The sequence below is a fragment of the Erigeron canadensis genome, chromosome 2 (assembly GCF_010389155.1).
Source record: "Erigeron canadensis isolate Cc75 chromosome 2, C_canadensis_v1, whole genome shotgun sequence".
NCBI classification, from domain to species: Eukaryota; Viridiplantae; Streptophyta; class Magnoliopsida; order Asterales; family Asteraceae; genus Erigeron; species Erigeron canadensis.
In genome coordinates, this window is record NC_057762.1 from 32,883,006 (window position 1) to 32,904,612 (window position 21,607).

A 21,607-nucleotide genomic window follows, 5' to 3' on the forward strand; every position below is an offset into this window, starting at 1 on the left:
TTGGGTTGTTAATTTGGGTTTTGTTTATGAAATTTGTATATATTTTGTTGTTATTGTTATGGTGATTGTGTGTTTAGATTTAGAGAAAAAGATGACTTTTGATCTGAAAAAAAGAATGAGAAAGGATGAAAGAGTGTTTTAGAGGTGAAAAGGACCAAAATACCCTCATGTGCGCTGCACTTGAGGGGGTTAACGGATGATAATAAACTGACGCTAGAGGGAGGGGTGTCTAATGAAGCAAAAAGTCATCACAAGGTGATGTAATAATAATAAAAAGTACAGGGGCGAAAATTGATAAAATGGTAAAGATGTAATGAAATTTTCTTAAAAGAGTTTGATCTTATAGAGAAGATGATGGAGGACATAGTGTTTTAGATGTAAAAGTATGAAAATGCCCATATGTGCAATGCACATGAGGGCTTTAACGGAGAGAGACTAACTTTCGTTAATCAAAAGGGCAGGTGGCGTAATTAACATTAACCATAGGAACACCTAGCAATGAAAAAAAAGCATAAGACGGAAAGAGATAATTTCGACAACTACAATGACACCTAATGAAATTAATTCTCTACATAATATTGTTTACCATAAATAAAAATGTATGGATCATCACACAATTATCTTATTATAGTTCAAAGCAACGATGACATTCTTGAAGCCTATAATAAAATAATATATATCCAAATTTTGGATTACTATAATGACACCATTATATTTTGATTTTGATATATAAATATAAATTTTACAAGTTACAGTATATTACCTAGTTATTCAATGAAAATAGAATCCTAGCTAAGTCCTAAACCCTTATATTAACTACTTAAAGTTATCGATAATTCGATCACTAGGGACTCCTCAGATTCACCATTGTTGAGTGACACTTTGGCTAATGCAACATTTCCCTCATCTTCTTTCCCATTATGCTTTTCTTGCATAATTTCCTTGCCAACATTTCCAATGACCATTTCCTCGGCAGCTACTTGTAGCTGCAACGCACACTCTAGTCCATGAACGACCTCCTCCATAGTTGGTCGCACACTCCTTTCCTCATGCAAGCAACTATATGCAACCTCTCCGAACTTCCTTAAACACTCTGCTGCAACCTTACCACTTATGTTTAGATCACTTATTTCACTAAGTGTTCTCCTTTGATAGCAAATCTTGCCCCATTCTGCCAAACTCACTTGTTCAGCGCTCACCCATGGATCGATAACAGGTCTTGCACACAACACTTCAAACAGAACCACCCCAAACGAGTACACATCCGACTTTTGCCTCAGGTGTTGGCTTTTGCGATATTCTGGATCAATATACCCGATACTACCTTTTACCATTGTGGTTACATGTGTATCTGACGGATCATTTGAGCTTATCTTTGACAAACCGAAATCAGACACTTTAGCAACCATATTCTCATAAAGTAAGATGTTTGTGGACTTGACATCTTGATGAATTATTGTATGCTTTTCAGTTGAATGGAGATGATGCAACCCTTTAGCCGCTCCAATGCAAATATTGAGACGTGTTTTCCATGGCAAAGGAGGGTTGTTTGTGTTGTAGAGATGTTCTCGTAGAGTTCCATTCACCATGTAATCGTACACAAGGATCATCTCTTCATTTTCATCGCAATATCCAATCAGGGACACTAGGTGGACATGGCGTAATTTAGACAACAATTCTATTTCTGTTTTGAATTCCTGAAAACCTTGGTTTGATGATGGACTAAGCCTTTTGATTGCTACAATTTTTGTAGAGTTGTCTATATGTCCTCTATACACCTTGCCAAATCCTCCATTTCCAATGATACAATTGTCGTTAAACTAATTGGTAGCAACTTTCAGTTCTTTGAGTGTAAAATGACGCAACCCTCTAACGTAAGTGATGGCTTATGGTTACTGCGTGTACGCTTATGCTTCCATAAAAGAATAAGAAGTAGTAAAAGAAGAAGCAAAACTAATCCTCCCCCTACACCTCCAATTCTTGTGGCATACCCTGGAGTCTTCTTCTTCTCCTTCAGTTTTAAGGGTTGATAAACATAATCAGGGTTTGGAGCAGACAGACTATCCAGCAAGCTTAGCTTGAAGACTTCCAAACCATTCAAAAAAGCATCTAAATATGCTCCAGAAAAATCTATGTTAGGATGCAATGCAAGCCACAAATCTTGCTTGCTTGGGTAGCCATCTGTCCTCTTGACTGACACAGCATAATCCTTGAAAAACGGATACCCGCTACCTTTGGTCCATTCGAACAGATCAGCTTGCTCTTCAGCAGTTTGATTATTAATAAAAATCGTGAAAACCACTCGATGACTTTTTGTATACTGTGGTATGATGTTGCAAAAATGGAGCCTGAGCATGTAATAAAACCCAGAATCAACTGGAAGTGTCCAAGTCAGATTGTATAGATAAGAAAAATTGCCCATACTCCTTTGGGTTTGGTAAACTTTCTCAGGTGCTGTATAAGCCGGTGTCTCAGGAGTGTACGTGATCGGAGTCTTGTTAAAAGGCGTCAACCAAAGCCCTGGACTGTATACGTCGTCGTTCGCACCGTATAGGTAGTTATCATCTTGATCCCAAAATCGGTACATACCCGTATCATCTTTACCGGATATTTGTCCCCAACCCATATTTAGCCGGTAAATATTTTCAAGAGCCGTATAGTTATCAATAGTGAGTCCTGTAATCATCCCAACGGGTTTTGGTTTTATAGGAGTATTAAAATACAGATTGTCGGGCATTGTAATGATTTCAATTCCATTGATGAAGGCATATGAGTTGGGCGATGTTGTAAACACAACGTGTAGCGTTTGTGTATTGTTTACATGGATGAGAAATTCCTTGACAAGTTTTGCATCCCAGCGAGTCTTTTCTTGAAACGAGATGTCTAGGAAAGCACTGAAGTTGGTTAAAAGAGAGTAGCCATTGGACGATACAGAGAAGAAAGAATTTTTCATATCCACCGAAAAAATGTAGTTACTGAAGGTAAACGGATAGAAATGGAGGCGGAGGAATTTGGGCCCTTGAGACACTAGAAAAGTGTAGGTGAACGAAGAATTTTTAATGACCCGGGTAGTGGAATAAGGGATTGTATCGACAGAAGTATCTTGAGATGAAGCTTTAAATGAAAAGGAAGTGGTGGTGAAGTTGGAAGGTACAAATTTGGATTTTTCATCACCCTCCCATGTCTGGTTGGAACTGGAAGTGGAATTGGTGGATGAACCACAGTCGACAAAGATGCGATCTGTTGGTTTGTAAGCTGGTTGTGCAACCCCAGCGGTGAAATAGACAAGGAGCAAGGTACATAGTGGTATAGAGAGGGTGAACATGGTGGTTTTAAGGAGTAGGAAGAATGTATAAATAAAATAAAATGGGAGAGTACTTAGTAACTTTTAATAATTGGTCTTTCATTTTATAAATAAAATAAAATGGGAATCACTGGGTCACAAATGCTTGTCTGCTTGCTTCAAGAGTAGACTTGGATGGTCCTAATTATGTCGATTTGTGTATTAATTAGTAACTTGTGAAATATGAGTTGTGACATTAGAAAGTAACATGTTTACTTGAAATTTGGTGTGGAAAAAGGAGATCGATGCGTATACATGAATTGTGTTTTTACCTGTGACCATCTCACTGCTTATTGCTTCAACGGATTTACTTGTGCCCAAGCCTTTTTCTTCAATTACCTTATCACAAGTTTTCATAATGTCACCCGAGGCTGAAAACACGTTCTCATTTTTCTGCCTCTTTCTCTTTTTTGATGCTGAATTAACTGTTGCAGTATTACCGTTACCAACTTCTGTGTGCAGTTCTCCTTTTGGTACCATCGTTACAACAGGTGGGACCATTTCACCACCAGTTGCTTCAAAAACTTTACCTGTACCCGAGCCTTCTGCTGCAATCAACTTATCATGTGTCTCCACGCAACCCAAGGCTGGAATCTTAGTTTGCCCTCCTGTCATTGCCTTCAACTTTTTCTCTGCCAATTTTCTCCTTTTCTTTAATTGTCCTTTAGTAAGATTAGCAGCACCATTTTCTTTATCATTTTCCGTCCCTGAGTTTGAACACTTTCCATCTCCGGTAGCAGCAACAGCTGACACTGTCGTCTTCTGATCAACAATTGCAGTTGTACCGAGACTACTATTTGATGACAAGGCTGTAACACTACTCTTAGCATTTTCAGTATCTTCTGGTTTGTCTAACGATTCTAAATTCGTCTTCATTTTTTTATTTAACGCCTTTCTCCTATTTTTTTTCTGTGATTTAGTGAGCTTGACGGCACCGTCATGACCTCCATTATCTTCCATCTTAGAAATCTCCGGGACAGGAGACGACATGTTTACTTCCATTCTAGCTAACGTCCTAAATCTGATCAATAATCCGACAGCAAAACATTAAAACTCATGTCTTACTAACACAAACAAGGATTGTACGTATTCATTCGTAAACGAACCTTAACTAACATATAACCAAACTTTAATGAACACAAATGAAGGAACAAAAAATTGGTTCATGTTTGTACATTTAATATATAACTGAATTTCAAGCATAGTTCCGGAACGATTTGCCGAACATTCGGTTAAGTTAGTTAAATCGATATTTTTCAATATCTTGAGCCACAACCAATGCCAGCTTAACATTCAATATTCAAAATTTTATATTAAAATAATTAAACAACAAAAAAAAGTTATACAATTGCGCAATAGGTTTTATATCGAAATCAATCAATAGAAAGCAGTTTAATATTACTAAATAATAATAAAAATATTATTATTATATCAATAGAAATGATGGTAATAATTAGAGGGCGCTGTAAAATAAAATAATTATAAACGAACCTTAACTAATTCATAAACGAACCTTAACTAATAAATAGCCAAACTTAAATGAACATAAATGAAGTAATAAAAAATTGTTCACGTTTGTACATTTAATAAATAACTGAATTTCAAGCATAGTTCCAGGACGATTTGCCGAACATTCGGTTAAGTTAGTTAAACCGATATATATCAAAATCTTGAGCCACAATTTAGTAGTAACAATATTTTGCTAACAATGTCAGCTTAACATTCAATATTCAAAATTTTATAATTAAAATAAAATAAACAACAAAAAGATTATACGATTGCATTAGGTTTTAAATCAAAATCAATAAAATACAGTTTAATATTACTAAACAATACGGTAATAAAAAAGTTATTATTATATCAAATAAAAATGATGGTAATAATTAGAGGGCGTTGTAAACTAATAATTATAAACTGATAAAAAGCGATATAAGGATTAAATAATGAGTGAACATACCTAAAGTTGATTAATTTAATTTCCGGCGAGTAGTTACGGCGGTGGGCTCAGTGGGCGATTGTAGAGCGGCAGCTGGTGTTTGCTTAATTAGGGTTGACACGCCAGTTCAATAGATTTTTTTTTTAAAACCTTTTTTAGTTTTTTTTAAAATAATTAATTTTCTTTCACTTGTCTTCTTATTTAAACTTTAATATTTTAATTAGGAAATTGATTAATCATCTATACTACTATATAAAGCAAATTGTTCTTCCCCTTTAAGTAATTAAGAACCTGAAATGACCATATTACCCTTCTTATTTATTCACTAATTTAAACATCTTTACCTATATACCTATAATACCTTTAATAAAATAAACTACAACATAGATTCTCCAATCCTTAAATAACCATATTAACCCTTACCGCCGCACATCATCGCCACAATTGCCGCAACCACACCTTTGTCGTTACCACCATCACCGCTACATCGCGCGGGCACCCCGTTTCGTTCTAACTCAACTAAGCCTAAAAAACACCCTAACCATAAGATTTGTGCTAAAATCAAAAATTAGGGATTAAGAAAAAGATTTAGTGGGATACATATATCATAATTTTAAAATTTTTTAGGAGAATATTTAGAAAAATTCCCATTTTCTTTTTAATTATTAGTTTTAACTTTTAAGGTCAATGCCCGAGGACATCTTAGGTGAATATAATTTTTTCCTTTCAATCTAGCGACCATGTAACACTGACTAACGGTCAAATCCAATAAACTTTAATTGAGAAACGAAGATTCAAGCGCCCGCCTATTTCAACATCTAGACGCTTTTTAGGGGATAGGTGACCACCGGCTATAAGCCAATGGTTAATTTAATTAGTTTTTATTCAATTGTGTTTGTGAAAAAAATTGTTGTATTTTGTTAATATTTTAGGTAAGCATTTGGTGATCTCAGAGTACAATATTGAATCTTTGTATGATAAAAAACAAAAAAATTAAAAATTTAAAGTACATGATACCATTGAAGCGTGGAGCACATATGAAGTTTTAAAGACTACCTAATACCATTAAAGTTTGGGTCACATATGAAGTTTTAAAAACGTGGGTTCAATTCGTATGATTGCTCAAATCATATGGGGATTGAGATTATTGTATCTACCTCATATTGGTTATACAGCTTAAGTCAATGAGTGATTCTCCTAGTAAAAAGCAACGATAACACTCTTGAAGCCATATAAACTAGATCTATACCCGGTCGTTGACCGGGTTCAAAACAATAAAGTATATTGATAAGCATACAAAATACGATCAACTTTATCTCATAAAAAAACTTAAACAAATAATCTAAAATTAAAATCGTCATTGGTATAGGATGACATTGTAAAATTTGCAAATAGATTTAAATTTAACTGTCCCAACCAGATCCTCCTTAGTGAATTACTCGAATTTAATGATTTTGATATATATTAAAATTGTCAATACTCGATCTTACCTGAATTTTGACTTGAAACCAACTCGCAAAATTGGGTTAGGATTGTGAAATCTTGATCTGGTAACCCGCCAACTTGATTTTTTTGGGTTGGGGCCAGGTTGACTTTTGGGGTTAATAATTCAACTTGCCAACCCAAAAATATTTAAATTTAAATAATGTTTTTTTAAAGGTTAACCTACCAACTCATTTGATCCCACAATCCATTTGACTTGGAATCAACCTGTCAACCTACCAACACACATGCCCCGGGATCAAACTGCCAACCCATTTAATCTGCCTACCTACCTTTATTAACCCATGTGACATGAAATCAACCCACCTGAAATCAACATATTAATCGGATCGCTTAGGTAGATCCTTACTCAGGTCTGAGTTGAAGTTACTGTCTTAAAACTTTTATTAGCTTAAGTTGGGGTCAAAAAGTTTCAATCCGCCAACCGTATGCAAATCAACCCGATTAATAGGCCTAGTACAAATTATATGATTTGTCTTAGTTTTAAACGCTAAGTATAGCAATTATACCATAGTAAGTCTCTACCTTATAGCTTTAATATTTATAATATGTATATATATATATATTCAACTTAACCATTTATCTTTTAAACATTCCACCAGTAAATGACAATCAAAATTCAAAATGGATGATTGACAAAGCTGGTCACCATTACCTCGTTATCGCATATAGTACCGAACTAATTTGTTTGTTTTGGTATAAACATGACATAAAATGGAAAGAAAAAGAAAAAAAGAAAAAAAACTTGTATAGAAAGCTTTAAAATGTAAACTCAAATAATTGTTATTTCTTATGACTTTAAACTTAGATTCAAGAAAGTAACACTTTTAACATATTTACTTGGCATACTTCTATATTATAATGGGTAAATTACAAAAATTATACCTGAGGTTTGTTCAAAATTACATTCGTCATACCTACAATTTAAAAATTACGCGTGACAAACCTATTGTTTGCAAAAACCCACACTTATCATACCTAACCCTAACGGAGCTTGACGGACTGTTAAGTTTGGTCACATGCCAATCACATGAATGCGTAAAAGACTCTTTTGCCCCCATATTTACCCCCCCCCCCCTTCTCCCTTCCTGTTGCCACTCCTTTCTTCTTCCTCAAGTTCACCCCAGATTCATTATACTTCATTTTACTTCTTTTAGTTTTAAGTTAAAATATATTTATATCAAAAACCACAACTTACAAACACCACTACCTGATAATCATTTGAACAAACCTAAGATGGCTAAACAAGTAGTAAAAAAACACAGAAAATCTCCAAAATCAAAAGACATAACAATCACCACATTGACAAAGCAATCTTATCCTACTTTATTTTAACTTAAAATCTCACTTTTGTTGTATCATCATCATCATCATCATATTTATATATTGACACACACACCCATAATATATATATATATAATATATATTGACACACACACTATATATTGTATAATCGATAAATAAATATAAAATCAGCAAGAAGTAGATCGACGTCATCGATCCAATGGAGATACTTGAATCCGACTTAGTACTTGAAAAGACCTAAACGTCTTATTATCACTGTAGTAGATCTGATCGAAATATGCCAACACCATCTTGGAGGTCGGAATATGCAGATCTTGTTTTATTTCTTAGCCATATACAATGCTATTTATTTGGTAATTAAAATTTTTTTTTTCTTTTTTTTGTTTCCATTATATCTATAAAGCTGTTATTGTAATAATTATTATTATTGATGGAATTGAATATAGAAGAAGATGGTTTTTGTTGTGGATTTTCGATGTGAATTTTTAGAAGGTGTTAAATTTTGATGATAATTGTTGTGATTGTGATTTTAATTTGATAGTTGTTTGTGATTTTTGATATAAAATTTTGGGATTATATTTGTTAATGTTATTGAAATCTGGGGAATAAAAGAAGAAGAATGAGACGATGATCATGATGAAGAATAGATATGGGTGGAGAAAAGACTATTTAATCCCCTCACATGTGTGGCATGTGACCAAACTTAATAGCTTGTCAAGCTTCGTTAGGGTTGGGTATGATCGGTGTGGGTGTTTGCAAATGACAGGTATGTCTCGTGTAATTTTTAAATTGTAGGTGTGACGAGTATAGTTTTGAACAAACCTCAGGTATGATTTTTGTAATTTACCTATTATAATTTATCACAATGGGATTTAAACAATTTTATTTACTTAGACATGTGATCTCCTAATTAAATGATATTGTTTTTTTGTTAAAAGTTCTGTCAGCCGAACTTTTTATATATTTGTTTAATTCATATTTTAAATATTGTTTAGTTTATAAATATGTTACTTCATAATACGTGAGCTGACAATTAATATTAGAAGTAGTTAAATTCAAGTCCATTCTCAAATTGATATCCATTACAATAACTTTTTAAAAAGTTACCATGATTAAAGAATGTATAATAAATACATAAAAGAGTTACTATATTTAAAATATCTATGTTTGACTTTTAATTTAAAAGGTTGAGATTAATTTGAATTTTAATTTGAGTGGTCAAGATCACATGTTAAACTTATTTTTTTTCTCTTAGCTATGGTAGATATATATATATATATAATATACGGAGTAATAAAATAATACATATCCAAATTTTGGGTTACCACAAATGACACCATTGTATTTTGATTTTGATATATAAAATTCACAAGTTAGAGTATATTACTAAGTTGTTCAATGAAAATAGAATACTAAGATCTAAACCCTTATATTAACTTGTACTTAAAGTTGTCAATAATTCGATTACTAGGGACTCCTCATATTCACCATTGTTGAGTGACGCTTTGGCCAATGCAACATTTCCCTGATCTTCTTTCTCATTTTGCTAAGGGAGTTTATATATGAAACTAGATTATCAAGATTTCATCATAATAATCAAATAAAAGTTTAACTCATACTTCAATACTTGAGCAAGCTTCACTTAATTTATAATTAGGAAAAGAGTAACTTAATAATTAAAAATTTTTGTTGACCTGATTTTGACAATTGTCACAAGTCTTTAGGCCAAAAACGTCATTTTACTATAAGGTATGGGCCCTTTTATAAGTATTTCGGGTTTTTTAAAATTTTGTTTTGTAATAACTTTCGGCCCACTTATATAATAGGGCCGGTTCAAATTTTGCTTATCTATTTATATGTATGCAAGCATGGGAAAGTGATCACACTTCCATATATCAAAAATTCATTTTTCCGTATATACATGTGTGTGTTATAGTGTGAAATTTCTAATTTTCGGTATTATCTTTGAATCCACAAATTTTATAAGAATTGATTAATCAAACAGATTCAGTTATTTATCCAAAGTTTATGTCTGCGTCAATTACCACCATACCCACAACTATACATTTGAACGGGGTTGACACATAGGCAAAGTCCGACGTTGGTACAGTCAGGTTTTAGCTTATTTGGTATATTGCCGTGTTGGCAACGCCCGATATATATCATTTTGGCTAACTCTTTGAATTGGCTGCAAACAGTGGCGAAGTTTCAATTGGAGACTTAGGGGGTGAAAGTCAAGAGACCCGGAAATAACATTAAACAAAATAATCGGAGGACCGAAAGTGACGGGTAATCATATGAGCAAGATAATCAGGTAACGCTAAGTATGAAGAAATCGTACATTTCTTGAAAGTTCATACTATGAGTCTATGAAAGTGTGGTTCATTTATTGTTGAAAACTTGATTTGTGAAGCTTAGTTTTTACATAATTAGATATCCAGTATAGAAACAAAGCTATATCCGGCCCCCAATATATTACAACTTTTTTGTTACTCCGGATATATGGATGATGGATCCCTTGTTATGAAACAACATTAGTGTTTTCTTCCATCCCATTGCTGTTCATGGTGGCCAGCTTGAGAAATGGAAGTTCCTGATTATCCGACGGTATACCCGGATCACCAATAGTTTCTTCTTCACTCATTTTATCAGCAGCTTCTTGTAACTGCAATGCAAATTCTAGTCCCCAAACTACTTCCTCCATTGTTGGTCGCTCGCTTCCATCCACCTGCAAACAACTATTCGCAACCTCTCCAAATTTTCTGAAACATCCAGCAGCAATCTCACCATCAGCTAGTTTTGGATCAACTATTTCAGATAACGTTCCCCTTCGATAACAAGTCTTTCCCCATTCTGCTAAGCTCACTTGTTCATTGTCTTTCATCTGTTGTACGATGACAGGTCTTGCACACAACACTTCAAACAAAACCACACCAAATGAGTACACATCAGACTTGTCCGTTATTTGTTTCCTTTTGCAGTATTCCGGATCAATATACCCAATACTACCTTTTACCATGGTGCTCACGTGTGTTTGTGATGGGTCTTTTGACCCTAGCTTCGACAAACCAAAATCAGATACTTTAGCAATCCAGTTCTCATCTAGTAAGATGTTTGTGGACTTTACGTCACGATGTATAATCATACGCTTTGCACTTGTGTGGAGATAATGCAACCCTTTGGCCGCGCCTATGCAAATATGCAGACGTGTTTTCCATGACAAAGGAGGGTTGTTTGTCTTGTAGAGATGTTCACGTAATGTCCCATGCTACATGTATTCATACACAAGGATCATCTCTTTGTCTTCGTCACAGTAACCAATCAGGGACACTAGATTCACATGACGAAGATTAGACAACATCAATATCTCAGTCACGAATTCTTGAATACCTTGACTTGATGATTCGTTGAGCCGTTTGATAGCTACGATATTGGTTATATGGCCCATGTACCCTTTGTATACCTTGCCAAACCCTCCGTTGCCAATAACAGAATTCTCGTTAAATTCATTGGTAGCACTTTTCATTTCTTTAAGAGAAAACCGACGGCAACGATCAGATGGAAGTGAGGAATCACTAGAAGTTGGACCCCAAGACGGCTCATTATAGTTGGTACCATAATGTTTGGTTTGTTTTCGTTGTCGTATATATATTAGAATTAAGATAAACATAAGAAACACTACCCCTCCCCCGACACCTCCAATTATCGTGGCATATGGTGGTGTCTTCTTATTAACATTGATGGAAGACAACGGGTTTGGCAGTGGGTGTGCAGGGGGACTAACTTCTGGGTTTAGGCCTGCAAGATTCCCGTCCATGCTTATCATAAAGACTTCCAAACCATTCAAATAAGCATCGCGATATCTTTCAGATACCTCTATGTTAGGATGCAAGGCAAGCCACAAATCCTGCTTGCTTGGGCGGCCATCCATGCTACTAACCAACACAACATAGTCCTTGAAGAAAGGATACCTGGTACCTTGGGTCCAGTAGAATAGATCAGCTTGCTCTTCAGCAGTTTGATTATTAATGAAAATTGTGAAAATCACATGTTGACTTTTTGTGTATTGTGGTATGATGTTGCAAAAATGGAGCCTGAGCATGTAAGAAAACCCAGAATCAACTGGAAGTCTCCAAGTCAGATTGTATAGATTAGACAAATTGCCCATACTCCTTTGGCTTTGGTAAACTTGCTCGGGTGCCGTATAAGCCGGTGTCTTGTTGGTGTATGCGATTGGAGCCTGGTACTGAGGTATCCACCCAATCCCAGTGTATACGTATTTATCATCTTGATCCCAAAACCGGTACATACCTGTATCATCTTTACCAGATATTTGTCCCCCGCCCATGTTTAACCTGTAAATGTTTTCAAGAGCCGTATAGTTATCAATAATGGGTCCTGTAATCATTTCAACAGGTTTTGGTTTTATAGCATTATTAAAATACAGATTGTCAGGCATTGAAACGATTTCAATACCATTGATGAAGGCATATGAGTTGGGCGAAGGTGTAAACACAACGTTTAGTGTTTGTGTATTGTTTACATGGATGAGAAATTCCTTGACAAGTTTTGCATCCCAGAGAGTCTCTTTTTGAAACAACACGTGTAAGAAAGCACTGAAGTTAAATAAAAGAGAGTAGCCATTTGATGATACAGAGAAGAAAGATTGGTTTGCATCAAGGTTTGAGTAGGTGGCTGGATAGAAATGGAGGCGGAGAAATTTGGGCCCTTGAGACACTGGAAAAGTGTAGGTGAATGAAGAAGAAGTGTTAAAGATTCGGGCAGTGGAATAAGGGATTGTATCCACAGAAGGATCTTGAGATGAAGCTTTAAATGAAAAGGAAGTGGTGGTGATGTCGGAAGGAACAAATTTGGATTTTTCATCACCCTCCCATGTCTGGTTGGAACTGGAAGTGGAATTGGTGGATGAACCACAGTCAAGAAAGATGCGATCTGTCGGTTTGTAAGCTGGTTGTGCAACCGCAGCGGTGAAATAGACAAGGAGCAAGGTACATAGTGGTATAGAGAGGGTGAACATGGTCGTTAAGGAGCAGCAAAAATGTATGATTGCTTGAATATAATCCTTAGAGAGTAGTAGTAACTTTTAATAATTAGTCTTTCATTTTATAAATAAGATTAAATGGGAATAACTGTTCACAAATGCTCTGCTTGCTTCAAGAGTAGACTTGAAAAGTCTTCTTGGATGGTCCTAACTATGTCTATTTGTGTATTGGTAACTTGTCAAATATGAGTTGTGACATTAGAAAGTAACATGTTTACTTGAAATTTGGTGTGGAAAAAGGAGATCGATGCGTATACATGCACAAAAAGCTATTTGAATGAGTCAAAACTCCAATTTGGGTGGTCCTTATTTGGATTTTTGACTTGTGTAATATGAGTGAGTTGTGACATTAGAAAGTGACATTCTTATAACTTGATATTTGGTGTGGAAAAAGTAGATGCTTTTATACGATTATACATGCACAAAAATCCATTTGAACGAGTGAAAAGTCCAATTTGGATATACGAGAGCAAGTACTCGCGCTTTGCGGTGGTGAAATGGTGGTGGTGATTCCTAGGTCATAGAGTATGATAGTCAAATGTCTTAGCCGTACGGGCTCCGTCATCGGATTTAAAAATTTGTTGAAAGTATATCGAATGACATCTCTAATGAAATAGCATGAAATTTTAAGAACACTCATACAATTTTTATAATTTATCGACATACGGTTTTTGAAATAAAAGATTTTGAATAAATTGGAGGAATAAATGATTTAGCGAGGAGAAAGAAAAAAGATGATTGGTTGAGATCTGAGAAGAGAGAAAGAGTATTATAGTTATTTTAAGTAAATATAGAATAGATAAAAGGGGCATTTTGGGGAAATACTTAAAATCAATATTAAAAATTTCAAGTTCAATGTTGAAAATTTAGAAGAAATCTGCTTTATAATATATATAATATATAATAGTATAGATATAAATTGAATGGTTATGGAGTGGAACGACCTCCACCTTTCATAATAAGGTCTAAACTAGCTACATAATTGAAAACTTAGTAAGATCAATTCCATGAAGTGGTAGGTATATAGCTTGCAATTTTAATTAATCATTGATATACTCATATACTTTGTCAATGCAGGACCAAGATTACCTTTTGATTATCTCCTTTTATTTTAGGACCAACTAGGACTAGGGATGAGCAAATAAACCGTTGACCCACACCCGACCCGGATCCGGTCCGAACCGACCCGCCCAAAGCCCCAACGGGCCAACTCACGGGTCACTCTTTTGTTGCATTCGCGGGTCATGGGTCACGCGGGTCGGGCCGGATCGGGCCGTTTGAAGGCAAAAACCGAAAAAAAGTGAAGGAAACCCGTGAACCGCTCGCGACCCGCCCGAACCCGACCCGTACCTTCACGGGCCGGGTCACGGTTCCAATTTTCATGCATTCGTGGGTCGCGAGTCGGGCCGGTTTTTCGCTGGTCGGGTCATTTGCACATCCCTAACTAGGACCATTGATTTTTGTACACCATCATCATCTACTACGATATACAAGACTTTTTTGTAAAAACACTAAGACTTTCCAGCGACGAGCCCACAGAAAAATCATGTGTAAGTTAACTTGCACATGTGTAAGAATGGAGAGGATGATATAGTTAAATTTACCTTTTAACCTATGCTTCAATTTTTTAAAAAAATCAAAATTTAATTTTTGAAAATACCGGAAATACCGGTATGGTGATACCGGGAATACCGGCCGGTATTGAAGAGTGAAAATACCGGACTTAAAATACCGGCGTGGTCTCCGGTACCGGTAATACCGGCCGGTATTTACCAGTATTTAAAACATTGCGTGTTAGAGACAATTTTAACTAGAGATTTTCTGGACCTCCAACCCCCTCCTCATGGAAAATTCCTTTGAAATGAGAACTCCAAGACTTCGTATAATTAGTTTTTACTAAAACACCAACCCACCATCCAAAAATAAAGTTGTAACTAAGATCAGAATAATCCCAAAATCTCGTTACATTTTTTATACTACTAAGTTGCAACTTTATATATATAATTATACAGGGAGGTCTACATAATATTGTTTACCATAAATAAAAATGTATGGATCATCACACAATTATATTGTTAAAGTTCAAAGCAACAATGATATTCTTGAAGTCATTTAAATACGTACGATAAAATAATATATAATCCAAATTTTGGATTACCATTGTATTTTGACTTTCATATATAAAATTCACAAGTTACAGTATATTATCAAGTTATCCAATGAAAATAGAATCCTAAGACCTAAACCCTTATATTAACTACTTAAAGTTGTCGAAAATTCGATCACTAGGGACTCCTCAGATTCACCACTTTTGAGTGACACTTTGCTAATTAATGCAACATTTCCCTCATCTTCTTTCCCATTTTGCTTTTTTTGCATGATTTCCTCGGCAACTACTTGTAGCTGTAACGCACACTCTAGTCCGTAAACGACCTCTTCCATAGCTGGTCGCACATTCCCTTCCTCATGCAAGCAACTATTTGCGACCTCTCCAAATTTCTTCAAACACTCCACTGCAACCTCACCACTTATGTTCGGATCACTTATTTCACTAAGTGTTCCCCTTTGATAGCAAATCTTGCCCCATTCTGCCAAACTCACTTGTTCAGCACTCACCCATGGATCGATAACAGGTCTTGCACACAGCACTTCAAACAGAACCACCCCAAACGAATACACATCTGACTTTTGCCTCAGGTGCTGGCTTTTGCGATATTCTGGATCAATATACCCGATACTACCTTTTACCATTGTGGTTACATGTGTATTTGACGGATCATTGGAGCTTATCTTTGACAAACCGAAATCGGACACTTTAGCAACCATATTTTCATCAAGTAAGATGTTTGTGGACTTGACATCTCGATGAATTATTATATGCTTTTCAGTTGAATGGAGATAATGCAACCCTTGGCTGCTCCAATGCAGATATTGAGACGTGTTTTCCATGGCAAAGGAGGGTTGTTTGTGTTGTAGAGATGTTCGCGTAGAGTTCCATTCACCATGTAATCGTACACAAGGATCATCTCTTCATTTTCTTCACAGTATCCAATCAGGGACACTAGATGGACATGGCGTAATTTAGACAACAATTGTATTTCTGTTTTGAATTCCTGAAAACCTTGGTTGGATGATGGACTAAGCCTTTTGATTGCTACAACTTTTGTAGAGTTGTCTATATGTCCTCTATACACCTTGCCAAATCCTCCATTGCCAATGATACAATTGTCGTTAAACTTATTGGTAGCAGCTTTCACTTCTTTGAGTGTAAAATGACGGCAACCCTCTAACGTAAGTAATGGGTTATGGTTGCTACGGGTACGCTTATGCTTCCATAAAAGAATAAGAAGTAAAACAATAAGCAAAACTAATCCTCCTCCTACACCTCCAATTATTGTGGCATACCCTGGAGTCTTCTTCTCCTCCTTCTTGTCGTTCTGTTTCGAGGGGTAAACGTAATCAGGGTTTGGAGCACCAAGATTACCATCCATGCTTATCTTAAAGACTTCCAAACCATTCAAAAAAGCATCTAAATATCCAAAAAAATCTATGTTAGGATGCAATGCAAGCCACAAATCTTGCTTGCTGGGGCGGCCATCCGTTTGGTTGACAATCACAACATAATCCTTGAAAAATGGATACCCGCTCCCTTGTGTCCAGCTAAACAGATCAGCCTCCTCCTCAGCAGTATGATTATTAATGAAAATCGTAAAAATCACCTGTCCTGGTTTTGTGTATTGTGGTATGATGTTGCAAAAATGGAGCCTCAGCATGTAATAAAACCCAGAATCAACTGGAAGTCTCCAAGTCAGGTTGTACTGGTCAGCCTGTTTGCCCATACTCCTTTGGGTTTGGTAAACTTGCTCGGGTGCCGTATAAGCCGGTGTCTCGTTGGTGTACGCGATCGGAGCCTGGTACTGAGGTATTAACCCAATCCCAGTGTATACGTATTTATCATCTTGATCCCAAAACCGGTACATACCCGTATCATTCATACCGGATATTTGTCCCCCGCCCATGTTCAACCGGTAAATATTTTCAAGAGCCGTATAGTTATCAATATTTTGCCCTGTAATCATACCTACGGATTTCGGTTTTATAGGATTATTGAAATACAGATTATCAGGCATTGAGACGATTTCAATACCATTGATGAAGGCATATGAGTTGGGCGAAGGTGTAAAGACAACGTTTAGCGTTTGTGTATTGTTTACATGGATGAGAAATTCCTTGACAAGTTTTGCATCCGGGCGAGTTTCATTTTGAAACGAGACGTGTAGGAAAGCACTAAAGTTGGTTAAAAGAGAGTAGCCATTGGACGATACAGAGAAGAAAGAATTTTTCGTATCCACCGAAAAAATGTAGTTAGTGGAGGTGAACGGATAGAAATGAAGGCGGAGAAATTTAGGCCCTGGAGACACTGGAAAAATGTAGGTGAAGGAAGAAGTGTTAATGACCCGGGCAGTGGAATAAGGGATTGAATCGACAGAAGCATCTTGAGATGAAGCTTTAAATGAAAAGGAAGTGGTGGTGAAGTCGGAAGGTACAAATTTGGATTTTTCATCACCCTCCCATGTCTGGTTGGAACTGGAAGTGGAATTGGTGGATGAACCACAGTCGACAAAGATGCGATCTGTTGGTTTGTAAGCTGGTTGTGCAACCCCAGCGGTGAAATAGACAAGGAGCAAGGTACATAGTGGTATAGAGAGGGTGAACATGGTGGTTTTAAGGAGCAGCAAAAATGTATGATTGCTTGAATATAATCCTTAGAGAGTAGTAGTAACTTTTAACAATTAGTCTTTAATTTTATAAATAAGATTAAAGGGGAATAACTGGTCACAAATATTGCTCTGCTAGCTTCAAGAGTAGACTTGAAAAGTCTTCTTGGATGGTCCTAACTATGTTTATTTGTGTATCGGTAACTTGTGAAATATGAGTTGTGACATTAGAAAGTAACATGTTTACTTGAAATTTGGTGTGCAAAAAGGAGATCGATGCGTATACATGCATAAAAAATCTATTTGAATGATTTAAAACTCCAATTTGGATAATATCAATTGAATGGCTAATAGGCTGCGGAGTGCAATGACCTCCCCTTTTCATAATATGAGATTATATTTAGATGGTACTGCCATAATTTTATTTCCTGTGGTTGTTACTAAAACTTCACAAAACTAGTAGGACATTAAACTTTTACATAAACAGTATTCAAAACTATATCACATCATTTTTATGAACTGGTAGATAGCTTGCGTATTGAACTCTGCCTTTAGGACCGGGATTACGATGATCTCGAGTATTGATCCTGCAGCTGTTTATGCGGGAATACACCTATAATTGTTTTATGCCCATATGAAATCTTGCTCTTGTTCCTTAAAAGTCGGACATTTCTTAAGTCGTAATTCAATACCATTATCTATGACGAAAGCAATTATTGACGCGTTGCTCTAGAGTTGTGGAGTTGACAAAACAAGTACGAGAAAGGAAAAGAAGAAGAACTAATCTTGTGCTCTTGAGTTTCGTTCCCGATCATTAATCCGACAGCAAAACATTAAAACTCAAGTCTTACTAAAACAAACAAGGCTTGCAAGTGTTCATTGGAAACCAAACCTTAACTAATAAATATCCAACCTTTAATGAAAATAAATGAAGGGACAAAAAATCTGTTCATGTTTGTACATTTCAAATAACTGAATTTCAAGCATAGTTCCGTAACGATTTTCCGAACATTCGGTTAAGTTAGTTAAATCGATATACGAGTAATAAAATATCTTGAGCCACAATCTAGTAGTAACAACTAGATTTTAGACCCGTGTCCAACACTGGACACGAGACTTACGACATTATTAATATTAGATATTAATACATATAACTCATTAAAGCTTATAAGTTCAATGTTGAAGATATAAGTAGATACTAAATGTTTAATTCAAATGTCAAGAATGTTAAGCTAATATAAGGAAAACTAATGTAATAAAAGAACATTGGAAACATATACCCTCCTTCAGCATTTGAAAGACTTCTTTATAGATGAAATTTGTTGTAGTGTTTTTTGATCTTCTCATATTTGTCACAATTTAACACTTTAAAGCCCTTCTCTAGTTAACTCAAGATACTGTAATGTACAATTGTTCGTGTGTGAAAACTGGACTTTGTAGAGAGAAACCAATATTATTAACATTGTAAAAATAATTATTTTAGTTATTTGTTTTTTATTAATTAAATAAAATTATGTAAAAAATCAAATGATGACATCAGCAGGAGTCAATTTGATGGAATCGAACGATATGATTGGTTAATAAGATATTAGTTTTACTTTATTTTAGTATATATTAAAATAAAATAGAATTAAAATAGTACAATTATTATTAAGATGTTAATATATTTACATTAAGTTTAATGTATTTTTAATTAGTTGTGTGTATATATATATATATATATGATTGAACATATTATTGGATATATATTAGTTATTATTTAATTGGATAAATATTAACTATTATTCGATCGGATATATATTAGCTATTATTATTTATTTATTGTATTAAAATTATTGGGTAAAAAGTGTAAATTTGTGATGGAAAACAAAAAAATGTAAATTAAAGTCAAAATTGAAAACAAAAGTCAACATTAAGAAATCAAGAGATGTGATTGATCAATAAGTTATTAGAATAACTGTATTTTAGTATAATAAAAGATATTTTGCTAACAATGCCAGCTTAACATTCAATATTCAAAATATTATATTAAAATAAATAAACAACAACAAAAAAAAATGTTATACCATTGCATTAGGTTTTATATCGAAATCAATTGAACCCAGTTTTTTTAAAGGTGTGGATTATTTGCTCGCAACAGAGAATCTAGCTTACGTTGTCTTAACCGGGTCCACGCTAGAGAGCCTCCTCACCCTCAATACCTAATAGGAGGAGAAACTCCCAACTAAACTGCCCAAAGGTACGACATTTAACTGGAATAAAACCATGCCCCCTCTACATGACTCAAACCTACTTCACTGTAGGACTTTAAGTGAAATTTCCTTTAAATGTCCTTCTCATGTCTCGAACTCGAGACCTCCAGCATCTAAAGCTGGTGCTCAACCACTGAGCTATGATGAGAAGTACAATTAAACACAGTTATTAATTACTAAATAATAATAAAATTATTATTATATCAATAGATATGATGGTAATAATCAGAGTGCGTTGTAAAATAAAATAATTATTAATTATAAAATAATAAAAAGAGATATAAGGATTTAAAGATGAGTGAACATCCCTAAAGTTGATTAATTTAATTTCCAGCGAGCAGTTATGGCAGTGGCTCAGTGCGCGATTGTAGAGCGGCAACTGGTTTTTGCTTAGGGTTGACACACCAGTTCAATAAGTTCAATAGGTCAAATGTTTGTAAAGACTTTTATTTCTTATAGGCGTTTGGAATGATAACTGTAGCTGTGACTTAAATGTATAAAATGACCAAAAAGTGTAAGAAATAAAAATTACACCATATATATATATAATATATGTATATATAGATATATATGTATATGTCCACGTTCTTGTTCACATGTTAAAAAATGAGTATTTATAAGGTTTTGAAAAAAACTTTCTTCTACCTATGGTAACAGAGGTCATGGGTTCGATCCTCAATCCCAGCAAAGCTGGAGGTCCTTTTCTACCTATGGTAGAACTTGGAAGCAGCCTCTCTACCTTTGGTAGGGGTAAGGCTGTCTACATATCAACCTCCCCCATACACCATCGAAGACGGTATTAGGACCCAAAAACCCGTGGAAGACGGCATTGGGAGTTACTTTTTAAACCAACTGGGTTGGATCAGTGGTTGGAGCTCATGCCTCTGGAAACAGAGGTCGTGGGTTCGATCCTCATGTCCAGCAAGGCTGGAGGTCCTTTTCTACCTATGGTAGAACCTGGAAGCAGCCTCTCTACCTTTGGTAGGGGTAAGGCTGTCTACATATCAACCTCCCCCATACACCATCGAAGACGGTATTTGTAACACCCCGCTAAAGCGGAATATACGGGATGCACAGACAAGTACAAATGCACACAGTACAAGTTCACACAGCCATTAAGATTAATCAAAGATCAAGAGAACAAAGTCATTACAAATCATAATTAAGTCTAGATCAGAAGTACAAATGTTATTACAGAATATAACTGAATCAGAATAATCAAACTCGTGGGACAGAACAATTGTCTCATCGAACAGAACTTGAAATGGAATAGCAATAAGGTCTTCGTAACTCCAGGACTTGTATGCACGAACCGTCACCAAAAGGATGAGCTTAGAACGGAAGACTCTTATGCTAAAGATCTAGTACCTAGCCTGAAAAGCATGTAAGTTCGAAGGTCAACTACGAAAGTAGTTGGTGAGATTCACATAAAGTACTTTATAAATATACATAAGTCTGATATGCACAAGGTCTAGTCAAAAGTCTGTA

At 35.3% G+C, this 21,607-nt stretch overlaps 1 pseudogene; it reads right to left on the bottom strand.

Annotated features, from left to right (window-relative positions):
- Positions 1-735: 735 nt before the first annotated feature.
- Positions 736-17,874, bottom strand: LOC122586970 (annotated as a pseudogene).
- Positions 17,875-21,607: the final 3,733 nt, after the last annotated feature.